Source organism: Schistocerca piceifrons, chromosome 2 (genome assembly GCF_021461385.2).
Source record: "Schistocerca piceifrons isolate TAMUIC-IGC-003096 chromosome 2, iqSchPice1.1, whole genome shotgun sequence".
In the NCBI taxonomy this organism is placed as follows: Eukaryota; Metazoa; Arthropoda; class Insecta; order Orthoptera; family Acrididae; genus Schistocerca; species Schistocerca piceifrons.
The window spans coordinates 616,051,704-616,078,516 of NC_060139.1; positions in this window are offsets into that span (position 1 = coordinate 616,051,704).

Sequence of the window (26,813 nt, forward strand, 5' to 3'; positions counted from 1 at the left end):
ATGTTGACGTATGCGAGGAGGTGGGGAGCCTAACAACAGGCGAGGCTGTGCCACCCGCACCCGGCCATCCGGTCCGAGGGGAGCTAGGAAACGCCTGCAAAACTAGTCCAGGGTGCACGTCAACATGTGGTGTATGCGCCCGTAAAGAAACATGCGGGGCCGAAGTGTCGACCTCCATTGCGTCGGGGGAGCCGACGCGCGATGACGTCACGTGGTCCGGAGCGGGCGGGCGTTCCATGGCGGAGGACAGCTGGTCACGGGAAGCGATCGGCGGCGCGTGACCCTGGGAGGCGCTTGGCGGCTGCAACGAAGCGTCGAATGCGGTCGGCGGCGGCGGCGGCGGCTGCTGCAGCTGCTGCTGCTGCGGCGGCGGCGGCGCGTCGCCATGGGGCAAAATGGAAGGCATCGTCGGTAACACCTGGGGATGAGGCGAGCCAGTAGATGGGTCCCCAGGGCGCTGACCGGACGGCACCGTCGCTGAAAGCAGACGGGGAGCGGCAGAACCCGAGCGACGACAGAGGCGCAGCTGATTGAGATGCCGACGCACCTCACCAGAGGCCCCCAAAACCAAATACATCGCGCGGCCGAGGCAGCGAAGAATGCGCCCTGCGAGCCAACGCCGGGAACCTCGATAGTTGCGATAAAATACAACGTCGCCTGGAGCAAAAGCAGGAGTCTGCCGCTGCGCAGGAACCTGATGCGGCGGATGCAGCAAAGACATCAAGGTGCGATGAGGACGACCGTGGAGCAACTCAGCCGGCGAGCGACCATCTCGGGGCTGAGAGCGATACGAAGACAAAAAGAGCAACAATGCGTCCTCCCGAGAATGCGACTCTTTCAATTTCAACATCTGTGACTTGAAAGTCCGGACCAATCGTTCAGCGGCACCGTTGGACTGAGGCGAAAACGGCGCGGAAGTCAGATGTTGAATACCATTGGCCTGGCAGAATGACTGAAATTCGGCGGACATGAATTGTGGGCCATTGTCGGAAACAATAGTCTGCGGAAGACCTTCAATGCAAAAGATAGCAGACAACGCTTGGATGGTGGCGGAGGACGTCGTGGAAGACATCCGGACAACAAAAGGAAAATTACTGAAGGCGTCGACCAGAACCAACCATCGAGCATTCCAGAATGGACCAGCAAAATCAATGTGCAAGCGTTGCCAAGGGGAAGTGGCTTTTGGCCATGCAAAGACTTTCCGCGGCGGTGCGGATTGTTGTTCGGCACACGCCGGGCACGAAGAACACATATTCGTAATCGCAGCATCGATTCCGAACCAAGTACAGTGCTGACGAGCAAGTTGTTTCGTTCGCACTATACCCCAATGTCCTTGGTGAAGAAGCCGTAAAACAGAGGACTGCAACGAACGTGGGACCACGACTCTGGACTGATCATTATCAGAACGCAACAACAAAACACCACGGCGAACAAAAAGTCTCTCTTTGTGAGCAAAAAATCGGCGAACCAACGGATCCTCGATCCGAGACTTTGACAAAGGCCATTGCGTAGCAACAAAACGTAAAACAGTAGCAAGAACAGGGTCAGCAGCTGTGGCTGTAGCTACACGACGAAAATCAATCGGAAACGATTCGACCACTTCATCGGTTTCCGAATCAATGAACACGCAAGCAAGTTCGGAAGAATCGAATGCTTTATCCTCAGCAACAGGCAAACGGGACAACGCATCGGCGTTTCCGTGCTTAGCAGTGGACCGATACAATATATCGTAGCGGTACTGCGAGAGGAAAATAGACCAGCGAATGAATTTCTGCGCTGTACGTGGAGGTACAGGCTTGGTCGGATGAAAAAGCGATGTCAACGGTTTGTGGTCTGTGATGATGGTAAAGTGACGACCATACAAGAAATCATGGAACTTAGTAACACCAAACACGAGAGCCAAAGCTTCTTTCTCTATCTGTGAATAATTTCTTTGCGCAGACGAGAGCAATTTGGACGCAAAGGCAATAGGGCGATCATGGGAGCCAACTTTTTGCGCAAGCACAGCACCGATCCCGAAATCCGATGCATCTACCATCAACAAAAGGGGTTTCTAGGGATCGAATGGCGTAAGGCAAGTATTAGAAAGCAACGCCGATTGCAACTGGCGAAAGGCGCGTTCGCATTCCGTCGTCCAGACGAATGGAACACCTGCACTGCGTACGCGATGAAGCGGAGCTGAAAGAGAAGAGGCATTGCGCACATTCACTCACACCTTGTGAGTCGAGATCGTGTAACGTTCTGGCGACCTCATCACGCAATGCGTGGGGAACATTGCGCGCCCTGAAAAATTTCGGTTGCGCGTTTACCTTCAGTTCTAAATGTGCCTCATAGTTTTTAGCGCAACCTAAGCCCGGTGCAAAAATGTCTGCAAATTCGTCACACAGCCGAGAAACACTGTCTGTAGGCACAGTCTGATTCACTGATAGGACCTGATTTACAATAGACATGTTAAACAACTTAAATAAATCTAGACCAAATAAGTTCACTGCAGAAGAAGAACGAAGAACGTAAAATGACACAAGTTTTGTTTGTCCCTTGTATGTTGCAAGAAGGCTGCACTGTCCTAACACAGGAATTTTCTGTCCGGAATATGTAGTTAGCTTAACATTTGCGGCACGCAACGGAGGTGCGCCCAGTTGTTTGTACGTGTCGTGATTGAGCAATGAAACTGCAGCTCCGGTATCGAGCTGGAATGGTATCACTTTGCCTTCAAAGTCTAAGTCCACAAAAAGTTTATTGTCCTGCTGACGACAAGAGCGACTGTTTTGTGCAATTGGAACAGACACTGGTACAGAATCACTTGCTAATTGACGTGATTTCCGGCGACGTCGACGCACAGTTTTTGTGGGACGATCACAGTCACTGTTAGAGAAAGTGTCACTGGACGAAGTGGAATTAACGACATGAATGTCCATAGGCGAAGGTCCACGAGCCTGAGTGTCCTTGGTTCGATTCCGGCGCGAAGCAAAGGGCCTGGAATGATTGTGATTGTCTGATCTGAGCTTTTTCTGGCAAACACTTTGAACATGTCCTTTCCTATTGCAGAAAAAGCAAATAGCTTGGCGTGACGGGCAATGTTCACGCGAATGTCTAGTAGCACACCGCGGGCATGATTTCACTGCATGTGTGTGCTGGCGCGGCACACCTGGCTTAACACGCGGCGGTCGCTGGGCGGCCGTGCGCGAGGCCCGGTCACCGGGCCGCGGAGCGCGTCCAGCGGGCCGGTTAATGTTACACACGGCTGGCGAAGTTTCAAAAGATTCCTGAGCACAGTCCAGTGTGTCCTGTCTATCCAATATGTCTATCACTTGTTGAAGGGAGGGATTAACTAGTTTCAAAATTTGCTCCCGTATGCGAACATCAGAAACGTTCTGTGCAATTGCATCACGCACCATTGTATCTGAATAAGAAAGACCACAGTCACATTCAAAGGCACAGTCCCTAGTAAGTCCTTGCAATGTTGCTACCCACTCCCTATTAGTTTGACCGGCCGTACGTTTTGTACGAAAGAACGTATACCGTTTTGCAACCACATTAACTGTTTCTTTGAAATAGGCATCTAATGCAGACAAAATTTCCTCGTAGGACAGAGTTGCTACGTCGCGCCGGGGAAACAATTTCACTATCACACGGTATGTGGACACACCGACACAAGAAAGCAAAAACGGCTGCCGCTCATTACCTTGAATTTTGTAGGCTGCTAGATGAAAGTTGAACTGGCGAGACCACTCGTGCCAGGTCTCATCGGCTGCCACGTATGGTCGAAAGGGAGGTGCAACAGCGTTTAGTGGCAGCGGTAGCGAAGAAGCGGCGGCGGCCGCATCGGTTTGAATGGTACGTTGACCCTGGACGAGCTGTCCAAGGGCATCCAGTAACGCCTGCGTCTGCTGAGTCTGCAAGCGATAAAATTCGGACAGTACATCTGGAGAATGTGACGAAGCCATGACACAAATAAATGTAAGCAATCAGAAAACTTTAAAACGGCGCCAATGAAGCAAACAAACGAAGTAATACAAACTCTTTATCTCGTCGCCATATGTAGTATCGGTAGCTGGACCGACACTGTGAAGTGGATTGCTGAAAAAGAAAGCTTGACTACGCGGTAGCCGATAGTGCACGGCATACAGCATACGGGCGTGAAGTCTGGAACTTGAGAACTTATGAATGAATAAGAAGAAAAGTATGTAGATGCTTTTTACTTAACTTTTCTTTATTCCGTGGAATACATCTCTCTTGAATACTTGTAAGCTATAGGCACTGATACAACTGGCTCCTTGCTAGTTCGTTGCCATTAACGTCTGATGGCTATTCTGTCTCTCGGCTAATGAGAGAGAAAGGCTTCGTACAACTGGGCGATAGCTAGGTTCGCGTACAACTGGGGCGGTAGCTTGGTTCTCGTACAACTGGGGTCGAGTCCACTCTCGTATCACGAGACCTGCCTTGGTGGTGGCGCTAGGTCTGCGATCACAGTGGCGACACGCGGGTCCGACATGTACTACATGGACCGCGGCCGATTTAAACTACCACCTAGCAAGTGTGGTGTCTGGCGGTGACACCACAGTTCCTATTTTAAAAAAACGTAGTTGAAATTCGTGTGACCTATGACAGCGCCATCTAGCAGGCCAACCATAGCGCCATCTGGTTTCTCCCTTCAAGCTAGACAAGTTTCGGGCTTTGTAGTATTTTCGTTTGACGATTATTTCGTGAGATATTTGGCCCAGTCACGATCACTGGACCACCCTGTATATTTCCAGTTGGTTGGCTTAGCCATTCTCCCGTTTGTAAGAGTAACGCTGATTGGTGGATTATTTCTGACGCAATGAGCTGGAGGAGTGAGGGAAAGACAGCGGATGATACACCCTTTCGCTTTTTGCGAGGAAGGAAGTTGTTCCGGTGACGCTCTTGTAGCGGGAGCACATAGCGGGAGCGAGTGCGATCGTGGGTGTATGCAGAGAGCGAAGAAGAAAGTCTCTACTCAGTACTGCACTGAGAGAGCGCCTCTGTCGCTAGCGAATCGGAGTGATACTCTATACAGAGTCGCTCATGATTAAGCGTTTGTCCACTGTGTTGGCCGCGACACTTAATGTGCGGTGTGAACACAGACAGATTATTAGTTAGCACCTGCGAGCGAACATTGAGTGGCATCGTGGTGGACTGGTTATCTGACCGGTGTACCACGCCAATAGTTAGACTAGGGGCAGATAGGAGTCCTTGACTTCATCAAGGCGTAGTGAGAGTTCGGTTGGCGATGGTCAACCCAAATAGAAATAAATAGTTTTGTTATACTGCAGTGGCGAGAGACGCAGGCAGCAGTCGTCGCAGCTCACGGTATTGTGCACTACAACGTAGGCGAGCCCCATCTTTCCTCCATTAGAAATAACATACTTCATTCACGTCACTCCATTACATTTCTCACATGACAGCCTCGACCATACTTAGAAATATTCAATCGGATAATTATTCAAGTTCAGTAGGCACGGCTCTCGGCCATTCTGCTGAGTAAATAACATTCTTAAAGAAAAGGTATAAATGAGCTTTCCCACTCTTTGTATATAAATGTCATCAACAGGATTCCTATCCATAAGAGGTAACCTCCTATTATGAAAAGAACCCGGAAATTTGTGTATGAGTTTATAAATAAAAGTTTCACTTGATTTTCTTAAATTTTGCAATAAATAATATTTTCCGTTCGTTTAATGTTTTTCTGACTAGAAGTACTCCAGTACCCGAGTATCCCACTAGTTACGTAAGAAAATAGAATATTTTTGTGTCTTATCCTTACAGCGGACGACTCCAGAAGATATTTATTGCTGAAAGTTATTCAGGCATTTCTTTTTGGTACGTTAGGAGCGGCTGTGTGACTTCTGTAGTAGTGTGGGGTGGAAATTGCTTCTTGCAGGAGCCAAAGGGTACTTGTCAGATCAATCCGCCTATCCGTCAACTCGTCAACGTAACACCCACACACTGACAGAGGTTGGAGGTGTTTGCTCTTACATGGGGTACACAACTGGCGACCTGGTCTTATACGAGTGTACCACACGACAGAGGGCCCGTTAGCTGCTTCCGTCTTGCTCGCTGGTGCATCCCGAGTCGAACGTTCATCTCACATTCTTCATCGTGCGCTGAAGAGACGACTGTAGACAAACCACCGATTGACTTTAACAGATTCGCGAGCTGATGGGAACGCGTCTTGTTCCGTGACATCTTATATACTTGTAGTCTCACTTTCGTTAGATCTTTGGAGAGCGCTGGTCCTGTTCAAAATCTTACGGTTGTGCCTACCTATCTTCTTGACGTAAAAAAAGATGCTATTTGCAATCGTCTTGCAGTGTTATATTCATTGGTTGTCTCGATATGAAATTTTATCTGATCATATGCGTGCTATTCACTTACTTTGTCTGCTTATTTTCTTTCTCTTTCTGTTAAGCAAGAAATTTTTACAAATAGGTTAAAAGTTTTAAAGGTTGTTAACGGATCAAGTTATTAATTTCATTTACACCATCTACCTGTCTTGGGACTTAAAGTAAGTGCGAAGAAGTTCCAAGTAATTTTAGTACTCTACAGGAAATTAACTCTGAATCCTGCGACCCCTATTGTTCTCGTCGGTATCCCAGTACCATATCACAGAGAGTGAGAGCTTTTGTTACGATTATGAAAGATGACAGATATCTAAACTCTGACGCGAAAGACGTGGTACACGCACATTGACGAACCGATGTAGTAGTTCCGCAATTTTTCTGGCGGCAACCAACCTAACTTAACGTAGGAAACAGTGACATGTTCCAATAGATGGGTGACGCAGGTGTTAAGCACACAAGAAGTTATGGTTAGTTCTAACCGTCTAGAGTTCTCGCTACGAGTGCCGTGTTGGATTACATTGCAATAGTGGAGGTTCGGCACAGCTAGTTACTGCATAATTTTACGTTTACCGTACATACTGTTGACACTCTAATACTGGAGGTTCGTTAGAACGAGTGATGAAGTAACTTTTCGTTTCACGTACTGTGGACATATGCTCCGAAACTTTTATGCTCAATATTCTGATGTGTAGTTGCGATACAGACACGACGGATTGATGACACAGCTACTTACATCTGTAGATAATCCAGGGAGTTCGAAACCAGACGTACTGTAGAAATGTACAAGTGAAAGTGGAAAATAAACGACATATAAAATTTTTTAAATCAAATGTTGCTGAATTCTTTCGCCCCGAATGAGATAATATATATTTTCTTTATTACAAAATCTGGCCAATTGCAAATCGTTTAGAACCTAAGGCAGTGGTATAATTGTTTAGTTCTTATCTTCCCAGAATTTCATTTGTTTGCTGATAGCCTGCCTCTGTTCATTTTACATCACTCACCTAGGCTGTGGTTTTTGTTGTTGGGTAGGAGATGCTGTAGTATTGATCATTAGCCTGAAATTTTACCCTACTGTATGGTGTCTTCTGTAATGTTTTCTCGCATTTCTTCTTGTCCTTTCCAGCCGTCTTATCGTATTCTTTAATTTGAAAATGAAATTAAAATTTTTAAGTGAGGCTTTTGTCATTCATTCTGTAAATATGACTCTACAACTTCAATTTCCTCTTGCTTACTGTGTCATTGATTGTCTCTATGTTTCTGTACAGATCTTCGTTTCCTCTCTTCGTCCAGTTGTTATCTTCCTAGTTTCGTGGATCTAAAATTTTTGTGAGTATTTTCCTTTCTTCCTTTTCTAGTTTTTCTTGTTCACATCTTTTAGTATTATGCTTTCAGATCGGTATATTGCTTTAATCACTGTTGCATAGTGATTAATGTAGGCCTAGAACGATAATGATCAACTATTACATCGGTTTTGGATGAGTTTGGATGATAATTCCATTTTCTTATTTCGTTTTATCGTAAGATATTTGTTACCCGGTTTTAGCTGCGTTTTGTGAAGTGTTTCTGTCTTTATATCCGTTTTGTCCTTAGAAATTATTGCAATACCGTCAGCAAAAGCGAGACATTTCACCTCAAATCTTCCTCTTCCTTGTTTTAGATGGATTCCTTCATTTTCTCTTGTACAACTGTATCCAACTCTCTGATTGCCATGTCTAAGACCAGATTGAAGAGAACCGACGAGAGCCCATCGCTGTGCGGGGCACCTGAGTTACTTTCGAAGGGTTCAGAAACTTCTTCTAGAAATTTAACTTTTGAAGTACCGCCTGTGAGTGTCTGCATGACTAACAGTCTGATGGTTTTGTCGATATCTGCCTCTTCTAGCGTCAGAAATACTGTCTGTCTGTATATAGAACCATAGGCTTTTTGTAATCAATGAGCGTGCAAGGTTTAAACAAATAACACACGTTACATTGAATTCCAGAAATAATTCTGGTTAAATCAATATGTCACACGACATGGTTACGTGAAAATGTACGAATTTCATGGATATGCAAATTGAATAAACAAGACAACATTTTGTTAAAATAAACCACTAACACACACACTAGTAACTGCAAGGAAGTAATTTCCCAAAACCGAGTTACGACACGCAGTTCTGAGAAAAGGAAAATTTTATGACACCAATGCCCGTCCCACTTTCGGCCGAAACCTTCACGGTGGGACATTTAGCAGACACAATGCGACACCGGAGTTACTACGCAGGTCAGCGGCGAAAGCCAACCTTGTGTCTGCTTTTAACCATGACCCTTCGGAAAGCATTTCTACAGGAACACAGATGGAGTTAGCAAATAAATTTACGAAGAAATCCAAATGAAAAAGTTGGTGACACATTGTGGCGACCTGCGTAAAAACCCACGTGAAAAGAGGTTGTTTGTCTGAGTATTACATAGCAGAAGTTAAACTCTGCTCTACGAAAGAAACAACGACTGTAATAGGCTACAGAAACTCTAGTGGGTGGAGTTACAGTAAGTACGAACATTCTGAGTGATCAGAAAGACAAAGCGTAGCGTCCAGCTTTGATATAGGCAAATTGCAGACAGAGAACTTCGCCTCTTCTATTGCAGCAAATCGTCGAGTGTTTGAGCAAGGCGACTCGCGCCGCGCTGAGGCAATTGCGAGAGTTATTATGTGAACACTTGTTCACACGCTCTCCTTAACTCTTGAGGAATTAAAATGAAAAGTCTCCTCGTAAGGAGAATTGCACCGAGCACTGCCAGTTAACACTTGCGAGCAAACGTGAGCGCAACCACATACACGCTGTTCCAACCAAATAGCATGTACCACGCCAATTAACTTAGCTAGAGAATAACTAGGAGTCTCAGCTTCGCCGAAGACGTGGGAACTGTATCAGACTGGTGTTTAACAGTGGAAAGAGATTTAGAATAGTTTCTCACGTTCACAGCTCTCGCCGACTGCAGCCACTGCCGAAAGGTAAACAAGCGCGCTCACGCTACGCCAGCAAGTGATATTCAATTGGCACTCAGAACTGCTGTCATCTATGCCTCTCCTATTTTTCGTACTTTCAACCGTGACCTGCAGTTAAACATATTCACGACTGTCAGGCTTAACTGAAGCAAAACTCGAGATATCCGATTCAACGGAAAGAATTGATCAGCCATTGTAGAGTGATTTATACCCTAAATTTAATGAATTGTTTTCATTGTGTTAACTTCTTTCTGATTGCTCTTTATCGACCCCCATCCATTTTTTGATTACTTTAATTGTGCATTTCAGCTTAATTGTCATCTCTGGCTCCAACTGTATTTACTTTGTTTCTATTTTATCGACCCCTAGACATGGTCATCAACCATCTTACCACTAAAGGACCTTAGAATAGTTAGTAATTTCGCTTCACAGTTGTGAACACCCAGTATCAATATTTCACCATCGTGTACACATTTCAATTATGATGGATATGTCGTAAGATCGTACTTAGAATAAAAAATAAACCTAAATAACGACAATCTAAGATTTTCAGTTTTTGCTAACATATATTTACACCTGAATCCGGACAGTAATTTGTGTTAGCGATTACGTTTCCTTTACACAGAGTGTAGTGAAATCATCATTGAGATCATTGTCTGATTACATAACTGTCTGTACTGTATGAAACGTCTCCTTAGAAAAATTATATATGACTGTGCTTAAACTGATACACAATATTTTTTAGCACAACGCAATCTGACTGAAGAGTCTTGCAGTAAATATAGCAAGTCCATGAACCACCACTTGTGCACTCACAAAAAATTTTTTTTCTTGAAACATCCTTAGAACCAGCAATGCTGTTAACCATTCCCTTGCTGAATTATTAACAAACGTGCAAGTACTAACAGTCCCAACTTCTCACATACTGTGCATATATTATGACCAACAGAAATGTGTGCAGTGAAATGATACTTAATTTGAAGAACTGGTGTCTATACAATTATAAATTTATAACATAAGAATACAATTACAAAGGTACAAAATAGATCATTAAAGAACATAACAGTACAAGTACAGATAACATTTATAGTAACACAGGCTTTACAAAAGAATAGAAATAAACATATACATCAGTGTTACAGGAATTATGACATAAGTAAATATATAAAAGATCAGGATAACTTTTGAAACATCAACTTCACACATGAGCATTAAAACAAAACAGAATAAATAATGTCTAAACATCTTCACAAAGTAAATAACGTATTATAAGAAAAATTCTACAACGTAAATCTTATTGGCTAGACACATAAAGACAGGAAAAACACAAATTCACATAGCGTAATAAAACAAAGGTACAGGACAGGGTTTGTTTTCAGTGTGACATTTGGTACTGCAGTGCAACCCAAAACTTCATTCCATAGATCTTTCATCTTATTTCAACATTTGTTTCCACCAAAAAAATACTATCCAAGCATGCTTTCTGTATTTATATGTTCACATATTTCTTACCTCATTATTTGTTTTCCATTATCTTACCTCATCATTTATTTCCAAGAAAATCCTACCTAAACCCTAAACCCTACTTTTTTGTTCATATCCTCTTTCAAAATACTTTTTTTGCCAAACCTTTTTCTTATAACTTCTCAATGCATTTCTTCCAGTTCATCACAACTCGTCCTCTCATATTACCTACCCCATCTTAAGCTAACTTAAATCTACTGAGCTCAGATGCTAAACTAAGGGACAAGACAATGCAGCAGCACAAAACAATTAACACAATCAGCAATGACAAAAAAATGCAAATTGGCAAAGCAAGCAGCAATATATATAAATTAGCAAAGCAAATGCAACATTACAACTAATATGAGCCAATGTGCAGCAACAAGAAAAGTAAATCAGTAGTAATACTGCCTTAACAGAGTAATACAAAGTGAAATTCAGTAGCACTATGCCTGGCAAACAGCAGCAGCAAATGCAATAACTAATATCTAAACATGACAAAGCTCAAGCAGAAAAAATAGTACACTAAAGACAACAATCGAGATGAGGGAAATGTCTATTCACATCTTAATGTCTGTGTAATTAAATGGTGCACCACAACTTATTCTACAAAAGAAATTACCAAGTACTTGAAAAGAAAATTATGTATGCAGTTCCTGTTATTAGTCCCTTCTTATTATTCTTTCCTTTCCAAGTGCTCCTTTTGTGTTAGAGAAATATGGTACCGGTGTGAAAAGTTGTATAAGCAAATACCATATTAGCTAGGGCTCCTTGTGCTTGCCAAACACATGGTACACAAAGTAAGCGTGTACCCCCGCGAGGATTAATGTAATTACACCCTCCGGTGTTACAGATTACAGCAATGGATTGATATGTATCACGGAAAACTTTCTTTGTAATTCAAAAATCTTGAAAAATAAATGGTTTAAGTACAAAATTAATCACTCAAATACGTGTCCTGTAGCGCTAAATGTGCGTCTTGCTGTAAGATAATTCCGTGGAAGTGTCGTAGTTATCGTCCTCTGTAAGCAAAGTTCTGCTGAAGTCAATGTACTTACCTCATCAGAAACGAAAGTGAAATGCTTTGCGTATAGATATCGTAGTTACTACGTACCTTACCGTGATCTAGAAAGTACTATGATGTAACGTATTATTGTGCTACGAAAAAGGCTGTCTCATTGTAGCTATACCACAAAAGTTACTACTAAAACATGTTTTACTTTCCAGAATAATACAGAAAAACTGTGCAGATATAAAACAGATACATCGCAAAAGCAACAATGTAAATTATGTCACATATTAGTAGCGTCGTGATATAATCATGTAGCTATCAAAGAAACCAAATGCTAAGTCACCTTTAATCTCACTGAATGTATTTCAAATAAAGAGTCTCTTTTCAAGTAAACCACAATGTTGCATTAAAATCTCATTAGCAGTATATGTTCTAAGTATGTAAGCCTGATAGTCGTTACGTAATCGTGCAACTAACAAGCAAGAATGTACAAATAACAACATTGTGTCTTGTGTTCACTATAACAATGCATTCGTAATTTCTGTTTAAATAAGTTCTCTTAGTTCGTGACTGGATATTTAACTTCAAACATTGTTGCATGGTAACAGTTTTTTAAGTGTGACAAACCTTACTAGAAATGTGAAGTGAAAAGTTATATGGCAAAGACAAAGTTAAATAGCAGATTATCTTTCAATAAACGGTTTTACATGTGAAATGTGGTGTAAACCTTTACTCTTCCTAGTATGCAAGGTTTCAACTTCAACGCAATTATCATGTGGTATACGTCGGATTCTGTTAGGTCCATTGTAAACTAGAAAGAATTTGTGACTCAAGTGTTTCTTCTTATGTGACAGTGAATGAGCTTTAATGAGAACTTTCTGACCAATATATAATTTCTTTGCATTTGCTTTACCGTGTAGTTTTCTCCTTTTGTCTGCTGCAGATTTTATATTTTTAATAGCCAAATCAATTATGTCTTTGTGTCGAAGTTTACGTGTATTCGGGAAAGGTACAAGCTCTATGATTCTGTTCGGTGGTTCTTCATTCTTCAGTACAAGAGTAGGTGGCAAAGCAGTGGAGTCATGAGGCATTTCATTCAGCACGCTTTTAAATAAGTGTAAATATCTGTCCCAATGCTGATGCTTTCTGTGACAATAAAGTCTGCAAAGCTTATTGATTTCTTTCATAATCCGTTCAGACGGGTTACAATGTGGTGAGTACAACAAAACAACAACAGGTTGATTTGATGGTTCCGAAACATGCGTGAGCAAACAGCAGATCTGAATTGCGATCCGTTATCTGAAATGAGTTTACTAACGTGTCCAACTTCACGTAAGAAATATTTAAAAAAGGCGTTGGATACAGACCGTCCAGTGGCTTTACGTAACGAAGTGAAAGAGACAAATTTTGAAGTAAGTTCAACAGTGACTAGAATGTACGAAAATCCATTCGATGATCTGACAAGGGGCCCCAAAGTGATCAACAGCAGCAAATTCTTTTAATTTAGAAGGAATGATAGGAAACAACGGAGCACGATGTGAGATAGTAGATGGTTCCGCCTTTTGACAAAGTTTGCAAATAGACAAGAGTCTTCGAATTCTCTTTTCTATGTTGTTAAAATAACAAGTCGTTCGAAGAATACGATAACATTTTCGTGGACCAAAATGTGCGTAGCTGAAATGAATGTACCAAATGAGCTTATTAACAAAATCATCTGGAATGCAAAGTACCCATAGCTTGTCATCAACAGTGCAGCGTTTGAAGAGTATGTTGTTTCTAACCAGATAATATTGCCGAATCTGAGTGTGTGTCTTTTCATTCCATTTACTTTTGATGTCTTTCCAAATCGGATCTTTATCTTGTTCATGAGCAATGTCCTTTAAAGATGTGGTAATGAAGTTTTCAAAGGCGACTTTCTGAATGTAAAGAATACTGAAATTTTTCTCGAGGTTGCCTTCTGTGTTACTTTTCTCAAGCCCATCCGGTGCGCGTGACAGTGCGTCCGCAACAATGTTCTCCTTGCCGGGAATGTAGACAACTGTGAAGTGGAATTCTTGCAGAAACAATGCCCAACGTTTTAACCTGTCATGATTTAATTTTGAAGACATAAGAAATTGCAATGCACGATCATCACTGTATACTTTTACGTGCTTACCGGAAAGAAAGAAACGGAATTTGTTAAATGCCCAAACGATAGCTAAAGCTTCTAATACAGTAACGGAATAATTTTTTTTCTGCTTTTGTTAGCACTCGGCTAGCAAAAGCAATGGTTTTCTGAACAGTAGTGTCATTTTCTGTGGCTTCTTGAAATAAATGGGCACCAAGACCGACTTTAGAAGAATCCGTGCTAAGGCAGAAATCTTGTGACAGATCTGGATGAGCTAATATTGGCGCATTAAGTAGCGATTCTTTCAAAGAATTGTATTCCAACTGTGCTTGTTCGTCCCAGTTCCATATAGTATTTTTTCCAGTGAGAGAACAAAGTTTTGGTGTAACTAGAATTTGCATATTCAGAAAACGACGGTAAAAATTTACGAGACCTAGAAAACTGCGGACTTGTTTTTTTGTGGATGGAACTGGAATGGCTCTGATTGCTTTTAACTATTCAGGATCCGGCTGAATGCCTTCAGAAGAAATAATATATCCCAAAGACTTCACCTTTGTCCTACCGAATTCAGACTATTCCAAGTTAGTATGCTCACAAACACGAAATTGGTATTGAAATCCCTTGATTGTTCCTGTTTTGTGAGTAAAAACTGTGGAATGTGCTTGTAAAATCTCAAAAAGGTCTTGCCTATCAGTGTCATTACAATTCTCAATTGTTTGAATTTTATTCTGAATTAACTCATTAGTATCAAATGCGCCGTCGATATCATCCCTGTCAGTACTTGCAGAGTGATTGTTAGTGTCTAGTTCCGTCGAAAATTCCGAACTGTTGTCTAACAGAAGGTAAAGCCGATTAATTTCTTCGTCATGATTTGAAAGCCAATCTTCAAATTTCAGAGCTATTGACTTACCTTCCTTCTCTAAACTTATTTCAGCATCGTGAAAGTTTAAGATTGCTTTGTATTCATTAAAAAAGTCTACTCCCAATATAATTTCCGTCGACAATGGAACAATAAGAAAGTTCATCGAGAAACTGTGGCTTTGACGAAAGAATTCTAAGTTGGTTTGTTGGCATACATCTACACTTTTTCCAAAGATTGCACCTTGTAATTTAATCTTACGTAACGGAAGTGTGGGGCAATCGCTCGAATTGTTGCATTTGCTAAAGGCTGTTTCACTAATTACTGAAATGGGACTGCCGGAGTCAAGTACTGCCGTAAATTTTAAGTCATTTACTGTAATGTGAATCACAGGATATGCCATGTTGTTATGCTTTACGTCGTGTTGCTGGAACAAGATGTCCCTAATGTTTTCCATTTTTATGTAATTACTACCTACGGCAGCTGCGTCGTCAGTTTCAGAGGTACTTTTTGTGGCTGCCAGCGGTATGAGTCATTGCCTATTGTCTCTTTGATGGCGTGCGTCGTTATTGGGATTTGGAGACCTAACTTCTACAAATTCACCTTGTCGAGAGGGCCCTGCCCTGTTTGAATCCCGCCAGTTCTGATGCAATTCAGGTCTGTCGTTACGATCATATCGTCTGTCGTCATGTCGGTAGATTCCATAGTTTCTTTCTTGTCGGTCACGTGGTGGAGAATTTCTCCTTGAATCGTAACTGCGCGCTGGACCGTTGCGTCTAAAGTTACTCTGTCTCCCTTGTTAATAATTATTTTGGTTCCCATATTGTCTGTTTCTCTGATAGTCTCTGTGATAGTCACTACTGCAGGGAGGTGATCTATCCCTGTAATTATTACTACTCTGCCAATGGTTGTCATACGGGTGGTGTCTGTTTTGGTCACGATTTGTGTTGAGAGAATAGCCTTGTCGTGTCCAGTTATTATTTCTTTCATCGCGGAATTGTGACGGATGTGACCTGTAATTGTTGTGTTCCTGTTTTCGCGTTCCGCGATTGTCAGTGTCAATTTCATATTCTTGTAAGAGTCCCTGCAAAGCTTTAATGTCGTCTTTGCAACGTCCTGCCAAAATAATATGTCGTAAATGTTCAGGTAATTTGATTAAGCAAATGCGCATGAGTTCTGAGGGACTGTATGGGTTTGACAGGTACTGATTCTTGTGCAACATGTCTTCAAAATATTTCAAAAGACTGGAAAATTCAGATTGTTCGAAATGTTTCATCATTATGATGCTATGTTTCACTCGGTCTTGTGTAGCTGGAGACCAATATGCTGAGAGGAAGGCATGATAAAATTATCCTTCACTGTGGTAATCGTGAATGACCGATCGCATTCTTACAGCTGGTTCATTCGCTAAATAGCCACACATAAATTCTAATCTGTGCTCTAATGACCAGTTGGGAGGAAAACAATGATAGAATTGATGAAGCCACGCTTGTGGAAGAATGTCGTTGCCGGAATTCTTAAATGTTTTGAATTTACGTGTAGTAATAAACAGCTCTTAGTCAAAATCATCAGGCCGATCGGAGCGGCCGTGCGGTTCTAGGCGCTACAGTCTGGAACCGCGAGACCGCTATGGTCGCAGGTTCGAATCCTGCCTCGGGCATGGATGTGTGAGATGTCCTTAGGTTAGTTAGGTTTAAGTAGTTCTAAGTTCTAGGGGACTGATGACCTCAGAAGTTGAGTCCCATAGTGCTCAGAGCCATTTGAACCATTTTTTTTTTTCAAAATCATCATGTTGGCGAGTCGCATGTCGGTCATTGTTACGTCGTTTCGGCGGTTCCATCTCAAAATTCGGTGTACCTTGCCAATTTCTTTCATAATTTCCTAAGTACATCGTCTTATTATTTTGTGGCTGTTCCGTATTTCTATGTCCCTCTTCCCATATTGGAGCGCGAGTGTCCTCTGAAATACATAATTCTTGTATAACATGTGTCAGCTGATCCTGTACTTCCCGGATTTCTCTTTGGTGTTGCGTATTAATTTGATTCTGATTTTGTTTGAATTTCCAAATTTGTTCGCACTCTTCTGTGTCATTAAAGACTACCGGTTTTGTGTCATTCAGAATATCATCTACCTTCGTAGATTAATTATTTAGCTGATCCGAAAGTTCAGCTACTTTCTCTAATAATGAACTAATTTCCCCCATGTGTCTCTGTGAACCAATTTTCAGAGTATCTACTGTGTCCTTTAAGTTTCCCTGAGTTTTTGCAAGTTGCGTAACCGAATCGGTAGATGCAACTGAGTCAATTTTAGCTTGCAACATCTCATGATTTTCATGAACAATAGTTTGCAGTCTTTTATGGCTGCTTCGTGATTCTGTAATGCATTTTCATGCGGCGAAAAAATAGGTTGAAAATGCTCACAAATTTGTGTTTTTACGTCATTACAGACTTTTTGACATTTCGATTCAATGTTATGTAACTCAGTAGTTAAATCTTCACGTGTTTGTTCAAGCGTGGTGTCTAATTTCCGAAGATTTTGTTCCATTGTCTCTAGCTTTTTAAGCTTTTGCTGTGTTTGTCTCTGATTTTGTTCAATTGTGTCTAACTTTTGAAGCTTTTGTTGTGTTTGTCTCTGAATTTGTTCCATTTGTTGCATTAATTGCAATAATAATGTATTAGTGTCTGGAATCTTTCTCTATGCTTTTTGGCAGTGCATTTTCACCGGCAACATTCACATTTTGACAAGCAGAAAATATGTATTGACTCATTTGAGAAAACGGTGAGGACCCAGAACCTGAGTCTACAGTATTTGCAATATTGTGTTCTGTCATTTCGAATTCCTGAGGCGAGCTGTTGCCGACCGATCGATCGATAATGCTTCCCTGTTCACTACTTGTTTCATTGTCTACACCATTATTTACCGCCCGCTCCATTTCCCTACGCACAATTACCAAATTACTACTTCGAATGTCCATTAATTAATTACACAGTGGTGCTGATAAGCTACGCTCATCGTCACTATTATTCCTCAGTTTACTTTGGAGCCTAGTGTCACGTTTTTCACACGCCATTATTGTCATAATATTTCACACGATAACACAGAAAAGCACAATTTGAAGAGCAAAAATAAGAGAACACCTTAACAGAGCACTGAAAATAATATCTATTTAATTGCAAGCACAGCTGCGAAATACTTGGTGCAATTCTACAAAGAATGGCCTTGACTAACATTAACCTAAACCTTTCACAAATCTCTTACCTCACAAATATCTTCGTTACTCGAACTACTGCAATACAGCGAGCTCCACTACTGCCAGCTAAATAAAAGATTCAAACTACTCAAGGCACTAACTACTGATAGGAATAGTTAGCAAATGAAAGATTTTGATAGAGAACAAACAATGTATTTACCTTAATAGTGTTCAAAAGTCATAATATATATAGCAGTTCATGACATCCAGTCTTACAAATTTACTGTCTCTGATGGACACACGTCCAGATCATCCGCTCTCAAAAATCCGCGATCTCACTTCCTCACATCCACCACTGCTGGCGGCTCACCTCCAACTGTGCAACGCTTCGCGTTGTTCACATCCAGCTGCCCAACACTACAATGGCAGACAACAATGCAAACTAGCCATATACTGCACACAGCACAGCCAGTGATTTTCATTCAGAGCGCTACGTGGCGTTACCAATAAGAAAACCTAAACAGCCTACTTACAACGGTTGCGCTCTGCTGAACTCTGCATGGTGAGCAGGTGTCTTCCTACCTTGCAGGGCGTGGGTTCAACAGAAATTCCTAAAACTCTCACAGAGCGTCCTTGCGCAACTGTGGTAGGAAGATAGATCAGAAAGTCTCGCACATGTTAGAAGTGGCCGGCCGTTGTGGCCCAGCGGTTCTAGGCTCTTCAGTCTGGATCCGCGCGACCGCTACGGTCGCAGGTTCGAATCCTGCCTCGAGCATGGATGTGTGTGATGTCCTTAGGTTAGTTAGGTTTAAGTAGTTCTTAGTTCTAGGGGACTGATGACTTCAGATGTTAAGTCCCATAGTGCTCAGAGCCATTTGAACCATTTTTTGTTAGAAGTGCAACGTCTGTTTTAGTATTCTGCATTGTTGTAATCCTGAAGATCTCTTGAAGTGAAAAATTAGCTCTAGGCACGATCAGTTTTTTTTTCTGAATTTTGTACACTCCAATTGTGTGTCTTGTGTGGTCTTTTATCTTTTTCTGCAGAGCCCTGGATATGATTTTGTAGGTTACTGGAAGTAGAGGTTTGCCTCGAGTATTGTTGGTGTGCCAACGGCCTTACCACAGTGGTAACACCGGTTCCTGTCAGATCACCGAAGTTAAGCGCTGTCGGGCTGGGGTAGCACTTGGATCGGTGAACCACCGGTCTGCTGAGCAGTGTTGGCAAGCTTAGTGCACTTAACCCTTGTGAGGCAAACTGACGAGCTACTTGATTGAGAAGCAGTGGCTCCAGTCTCTTAAACTGATATCCGGCCGGGAGAGCTGTGTGCTGACCACATGCCCCTCCGTATCCCCATCCAGTGACGCCTGTGGGCTGAGGATGACACGGCGGCCCGTCGGTACCTTTGGGCCTTCATGGCCTGTTCGAGAGGAGTTTAGTTTTAGTTTTATTGTTGATGTCTGTCCTGTCTCCCTTCTTATGTGGCAGATGGGTTATGGCTTCTTTACAGTCATCCGGTTTCCTTCAATAAACTTGTAAACGGTTCCAGCTGGCTACTTCACTCCCAATTTCCACGTCCCACCTAACATCGCAATGGTATACGATAGCGGAAATTAGTATAAAGGCAGGGATCCTACGAAAGTGACTGTACAATGTGTAAGCATATATGTATCGAATTTGTTAGATAATTAGTAGGTACATGTAAGACATACAAAATCGTGACAGAGTTTCTTTAACAACACGAGTAACAAAATAAGGCACTTGAATTTCCTGGATGGAAATTGTTATAAAGTCAGTCACTGTCCTGTTGTGTCGTATTGTTACTACTTTCTCCAACTTCCGTTCCTCCTAGTTACTTCAAAAATAATCTTCGGAAGTGATTTTGTCGGGGTTTGTAGTTCTTCAAGTGAAATCGTCTGCAATTCATCGGGCATCGCTCTTTTCAGTCGATATACGGCCTCAACTGGCCTTCCGCTGTAATATCACGCCTTGCAAGTGTTCCATATAGGTTTTCCACAGGGTTCAGACCCCAGCTACGTGGAGGTCAGGGCATGACATCCATATCCTTATCCTCAAACCACCTTTTGGCTATAACAGAAACATACACAAATGCATTATGTTGTTGAAACAGACTTTCGTCCCTAGGTCCTCACACATTCTAAATTATTTCTTTAGAAGCTCAGTGTATAGGTTAGAGTTCATCCTAATGTTCAGCCAAGCAATGCGTGATTTATCTTTAGCATGGAAGGCTGCCCAAATCACAGCACTACCACCACCAATTCTTGTGTTCATTATTACCTGCTGCTCTGTTCTCGTATCATGCCAATCCATCCGGCCAATCTAAATTAAACTTATTCGTATCACTGAAAATCACTTTATCCCATTATGAACTCCATGACATATTGTTCAGTAAACTCCAGACTAGCCTGTTTGTGTTTGGAAGTTAGAGGAGGTTTCTCCAGTCGTTACTTGAGTGTAAAATGTGTGTCACGTGACGGAAGTCGTACACGTCTGGCAGTTACTTGGGGACTGTAAATCAGCAACACAGTGAGGTTACTAACGGTTTGTGGCCCTTCCTGTGCACAAAAATAACCTTTCCGATGACCCAGATAATTTTCTACTTTGCCATATTTTCCTTTCTGTCTATATCGTGCAACCAATCTAGCTAAATCATCAATCACTGTACTTGAACGGTTAATTTCCTTGGCGACTTCACGATTACAAAGTCCCATTTCCTTGTACGCACAGACTTTTGCTTTTTCATCACGTGATAACTGTTTTCCGCGTAGCATTGTCACAGTCGTAGCTTACATACACAACACTAGTGGTATCTGTTCCCAATCTGCGATAAACACACGTACGCTCTCACTAACGCCGCAAAGAGCCGATTGCCTTTACAGCGGGTTCCACCCTCTGCTACCTGAATCGTTGATGTGTTGCTACGTACTTTACTACTGACATCAAGTGCTGTACCATTTGACAGCATTTGTCGATATACTGGATCTCTTCCTACTGCATATACAGGGTGGTCCACTGATAGTGACCGGGCCAAATATCTCACGAAATAAGGCGTTGCCATAGGTCAAACGGATATCAACTGAGTTTTTTTTTTTAATAGGAACCCCCCTTTCTTATTACATATTCGTGTAGTACGTAAAGAAATATGAATGTTTTAGTTGGACCACTTTTTTCGCTTTGTGATAGATGGCGCTGTAATAGTCACAAACGTATAAATACGTGGTATCAAGTAACATTCCGCCAGTGCGGACGGTATTTGCTTCGTGATACATTACTTGTGTTAAAATGGATCGTTTACCAATTGCGGAAAAGGCCGAAATCGTGTTGATGTATGGCTATTGTGATCAAAATGCCCAACGGGCGTGTGCTGTGTATGCTGGTATGTATCTTGGACGGTATCATCCTAGTGTCCGGACCGTTCGCTGGATAGTTGCGTTATTTAAGGAAACAGGAAGTGTTCAGCCACGTGTGAAACGTCAACCACGACCTGCAACAAATGATGATGCGCAAGTAGTTGTTTTAGCTGCTGTCGCGGCTAATCCGCACATCAGTAGCAGACAAATTGCGCGAGAATCGGCAATCTCATAAACGTCGGTGTTGAGAATGCTAAATCAACATCGATTGCACCCGTACCATATTTCTATGCATCCGGAATTGCATGGCGACAGCTTTTAACGTCGTGTACAGTTCTACCACTGGGCACAAGAGAAATTATGGGACAATGACAGATTTTTTGCATGCGTTCTATTTAGTGAGGAAGCGTCATTCACCAACAGCGGTAATGTAAACCGGCATAATATGCACTATTGGGGAACGGAAAATCCACGATGGCTGCGACAAGTGGAACATCAGCGACCTTGGCGGGTTAATGTATGGTGCGGCATTATGGGAGGAAGGATAATTGGCCCCCATTTTATCGATGGCAATCTAAATGGTGCAATGTATGCTAATTTCCTACGTAATGTTCTACCAATGTTACTACAAGATGTTTCACTGCTTGACAGAATGGCGATGTATTCCAACACGATGAATGTCCGGCACGTAGTTCTAGTGCGGTTGAAGCGGTACTGAATAACATATTTCATGACAGGTGGATTGTTCGTCGAAGCACCATACCATGGCCCACACGTTCACCGGATCTGATGTCCCGGGATTTCCTTCTGTGGAGAAATTTGAAGGGTATTTGCCATCGTGATCCACCGACAACACCTGACAACATGCGTCAGCGCCGGCCGATGTGGCCGAGCGGCTCAAGGCGCTACAGTCTGGAAGCGCGCGACCGCTACGGTCGCAGGTTCGAATCGTGCCTCCGGCACGGATCTGTGTGGTGTCCTTAGGTTAGTTAGGTTTAAGTAGTTCTAAGTTCTAGGGGACTGATGACGTCAGCAGTTAAGTCCCATAGTGCTCAGAGCCATTTTTGAACATGCGTCAGCGCATTGTCAGTGCATATGCGAACATTACGGAAGGCGAACTACTGGCTGTTGAGAGGAATGTCGTTACACGTGAAACGTCCCCTTAGAAAAATTATTGAATTACTGTGCTAGTAAGCCCCTTACGTTATCTGATTTTCAGACAGCTGAGCAGAACTGAACGTACTCAGACATTACTCTCTTTACTTATTCTGATCAACACTAAACTGACACAGAATATTTGTAGCGCACTGCAATCTGACTTTCAAAAATCCCTACAAAAGAATGGCCCTGACTAACATTAAACTATACGTTTCACAAATCACTTACCTCACAAAAATCTTCGTTACTCGAACTACTGCAATACAGCGAGCGCCACTACTGCCTGTTAAATAAAAGATTCTAACTACTGAAGGGACTAACTGCTGACAGGCATAGTTAGCAAATGAAAGATTTTGATAAAGAACAAACAATGTATTTACCCTAATAGTGTTCATAAGTCATAATATATATAGCAGTTTATGGCATCCAGTCTTACAAATTTACTGTCTCTTATGGACACACGTCCAGATCATCCGCTCTCAAAACTCCGCCATCTGTCTCCCCACATCCACCACTGCTGGCGGCTCACCTCCCACTGCGCAACGTTATGCGCTGTTCACATCCATCTGCCCAACACTACAATAGCGAATATTTCACCAATGCCAATCAGCCACAGACTGCACACAGCACAGTCAGTGATTTTCATATAGAGCGCTACTTGGCGTTAACAACATAAAAACCTAAACATCCTACTTACAGACGTATTACCAAATGCACTGAGGTTGACGGACATAATTTTGAGCATTTATTGCATTAATGTGGTATTTAAAGGTAATCACGCTGTAACAGCATGCGTTCTCAGAAATGATAAGTTCACAAAGGTACATGTATCACACTGGAACAACCGAAATAAAATAGTAAAACGTACCTACGTTCGGTAGTTTAATTCAAAGAAACCTACCTGTTACCAACTTTTCGTCTAAAATTGAGAGCCATATGTTTGTGACTACTACAGCGCCATCTATCACAAAGCGAAAAAAGTGGTCGAACTAAAACATTCATATTTCTTTACGTACTACACGAATATGTAATAAAAAATGGGGGCTCCCATTTAAAAAACGCAGTTCATATCCGTTTGACCTATGGCAGCGCCATCTACGGGGCCAACCACAGCGCCATCTAGTTTCCCCCTTCAAGCTACACGGGTTGCGTTCTTTGTAGTTTTTTCGGTTGACACTTATTTCGTGAGATATTTGGCCCGGTCACGATCAATGGACCACCCTGTATACTGTACACAACTGTTTCATTCGACAATGTTGATTTTCCTGTGCCAATCCATGCTTCTATACTGATTCAGACTGCTGTATGGGGAAGACCACATCTAGAATGTAACTGCTAGCCGTCCGGATAGTGGGAACGTCGCTGTACCGGCTACTCACTGACTGCCCGTGGCGGTAGCGGGCGGGCCACGCACACAGCGTCGCCGCAGCCGCTGCCGCCTCCCGGCCGCGGTCCGCAGCTGTCACGCTGTCACAGCGCGGATTCGCGCGGCGTAATCGATTACGCTCCCCTGGTGTGTCGGCCAGGTGAGAGGGGCGCATCATAAATTTAAAGGTGTGTGCCGCCGTGGCGAATGCAGGCCGCTTCTCCCCCGGCGGCCGCGTGCAACCTGTGCCGCGCCGAGCCGCTCCGCGATACACTTCCCTCCTATCCGTCCGTCCGGAGGACAATGCCGATCCTCATCGTCCTGTCTCACGCTCTGCCAAAAGGAGCGCGTGATGGTCTACCCTCCCCTGCCGGAACTCTGTAGAACGTACCAAACGGTTTCGGGTCATAGCCGACGCTCTCCGGTGGCGTGAGAACACTAGGTGACTTCTATACCGGAATTTCCCATCTATTCTCCAACCATAACCCATTTTCAAGGGCTTCCGCTTGTACTGTAGGAAAAAGTTTCGTTTGTGAAAAGGAATGTGTTCAGTATGTTTTTAACAACCACCGTTTGTTATTGATTATATAAAATCAACCTTCGCCTACCGATATAAGGGTTCCATAAATTATCTTTACAAATTATGACTTTAATACCTTTAAAACATATTAGGCATTAAAAAATGATTTTCGATATGTGATAAAATAACTCAAAAGATTTTCCTCATTCATACACATCAATATGTGCACCCTTAGTGGCACGACTAATGTCCACTCGGGGTTCCATTTCTCTCCACATACGATTCATGGTGATTTATCCACATGCACTGCAAATGACTGCCGGCCGGTGTGGCCGAGCGGTTCTAGGTGCTTCCGTCTGGAACCGCGCGACCGCTACGGTCGCAGATTCCAATTCTTGCTTCGGGCATGGATGTGTGTGATGTCCTTAGGTTAGTTAGGTTTAAGTAGTTCTAAGTTCTAGGGGACTGATGACCTTAGGTGTTAAGTCCCATAGTGCTCAGAGCCATTTGAACCATGTGCAAATGACTGCTTTCAAGTCCTGTAGGACTCTAACCTTGGTTCGGTGCACCAGACGCTTTACAATAGCCCATAGGAAGAAGCTTTAGTGGTGTCAGGTCAGAGGATCGTTGCTGCCGTCCAATTGGATCATCTCGTCCAATCCACCAATCCAGAAACTTTTCATCTTCAGATTGACGGACATTTAGGGATCCGTCAGGTGGTGGCTCATCCTGTTGGAATAGACGTCAAGTTGCAGGTGTTCGAATTCTGGCACAACAAACTCTGGTGACATTTAAAGGCGGTTACACTGAGTCACAGCGCCAGAGATTGCGCCAAAGATTATTATTCCGCCGCCTCCACTGTGTAGTAGTAGTTCAGAGGTTTTCCAGGGCAGTAATAGCTCAGAGGATGTCGAGTGCAGTTGTTCTGTTGGCGAGAGAGTAGATGCGGTTCGGTAGGTGTAATGTATAGATGGAAGATGTTGCAATGATCACAGTATTTTTCGCCAATATATATTGAGGTAAAAAAAGTATTACAGATTTCTTTAATGACAATGCCTCTTGGTCACAGGTTCAGTCAACAAAGCATCTGGCTCGTGTTCATGTATTAGACTTCTAATTCTGGTTTCTATGTGCAATTATAGTATTTCTGGTTTTTCAATTAGTTCTTTGTAAGTGGTGTTTAAAATATCTTTTCGTATTGCGGAAGAACCGAGCCAGATACATGTACGTTGAGTCACACTACCACACACAGAACAGTTACACTTATGCTTTGTTGTTTCGTAGTTTTTATAGTTGCAAGGGAGTTAATTAATCAACTGTGTTAATGGAAATTCTTTGCCATTCTTTATTTTTATTTTATGCAGTCAGATTGCGTACTATTACTAGTCAGGGCCAATCGGTTACGAGACTTCGTAACCAGACACACAGCTACTAAAATTATTGCATTTATCCTGCATTTTAATTAAGCCCCCATGCAATATGTCTAGGTAAACACCACTGTTGACGGCGGACTCGATGAGAAAGAATGGACCAGTGATGCAACTGTGCATCAGTCCGTTCCAGAAATTGACCTTGGGACTGTCTTTTCCCACTTCACACGTAAAAGAGGATGCGGTGAATCTCATATACGAACGTTATGGCGATTCAGTTTGCGGGATACGTGAAACGTTGTCTCATTGGAGAAACATATCTTTTCCAAACAGCCGTTGTTTGCATCAGACTTGCATAGCAGATCTACTGCAAACTGTTCGCACTAAGATTTGTGCGTAGGCTCTAATGCCTGAAGTAGGTGCGCCTAGTGGGAATACAGGGCGGAGTTCACGCATTGCGCAGACGTAGAACAGATAAGAGGCTCTAAAAATTACAATAATTTCGCATTGTTTATTACTCCACACCTACCTATCATTTGGAGAAAAGTCGTGCAAGTAGAGGATGAATGTTGCAATCACAGAAGAAAAAACTGAAATTGTGGTATCGATAGCTACGATGCCACGGCTTAGGTACAAGTTCTTAGGTTGGCACTACGAGAGCGGACGATCCACACCGACGACAGCGCCCTCTAGCCGGCGCTGTGCAGATCGAAGAGCGCAGGTCGAGATTCAGCCCATTTGATCACGGTTGGTTGGTTGGTTGGTTTGAGGGAAGAGACCAAACAGCGAGGTCATCGGTCTCATCGGGTTAGGGAAGAACGGAGAAGGAAGTCGGCCGTGCCCTTTCAAAGGAACCATCCCTGCATTTGCCTGAAGTGAATTAGGGAAATCACGGAAAACCTAAATCAGGATGGCCGGACGCGGGATATTTGATCACGAGCAGACGATCAACCAACATTGTTTCATTTTCATAGCGGGCGAGCCACTACAGATTTTGCCTGTGGTACCT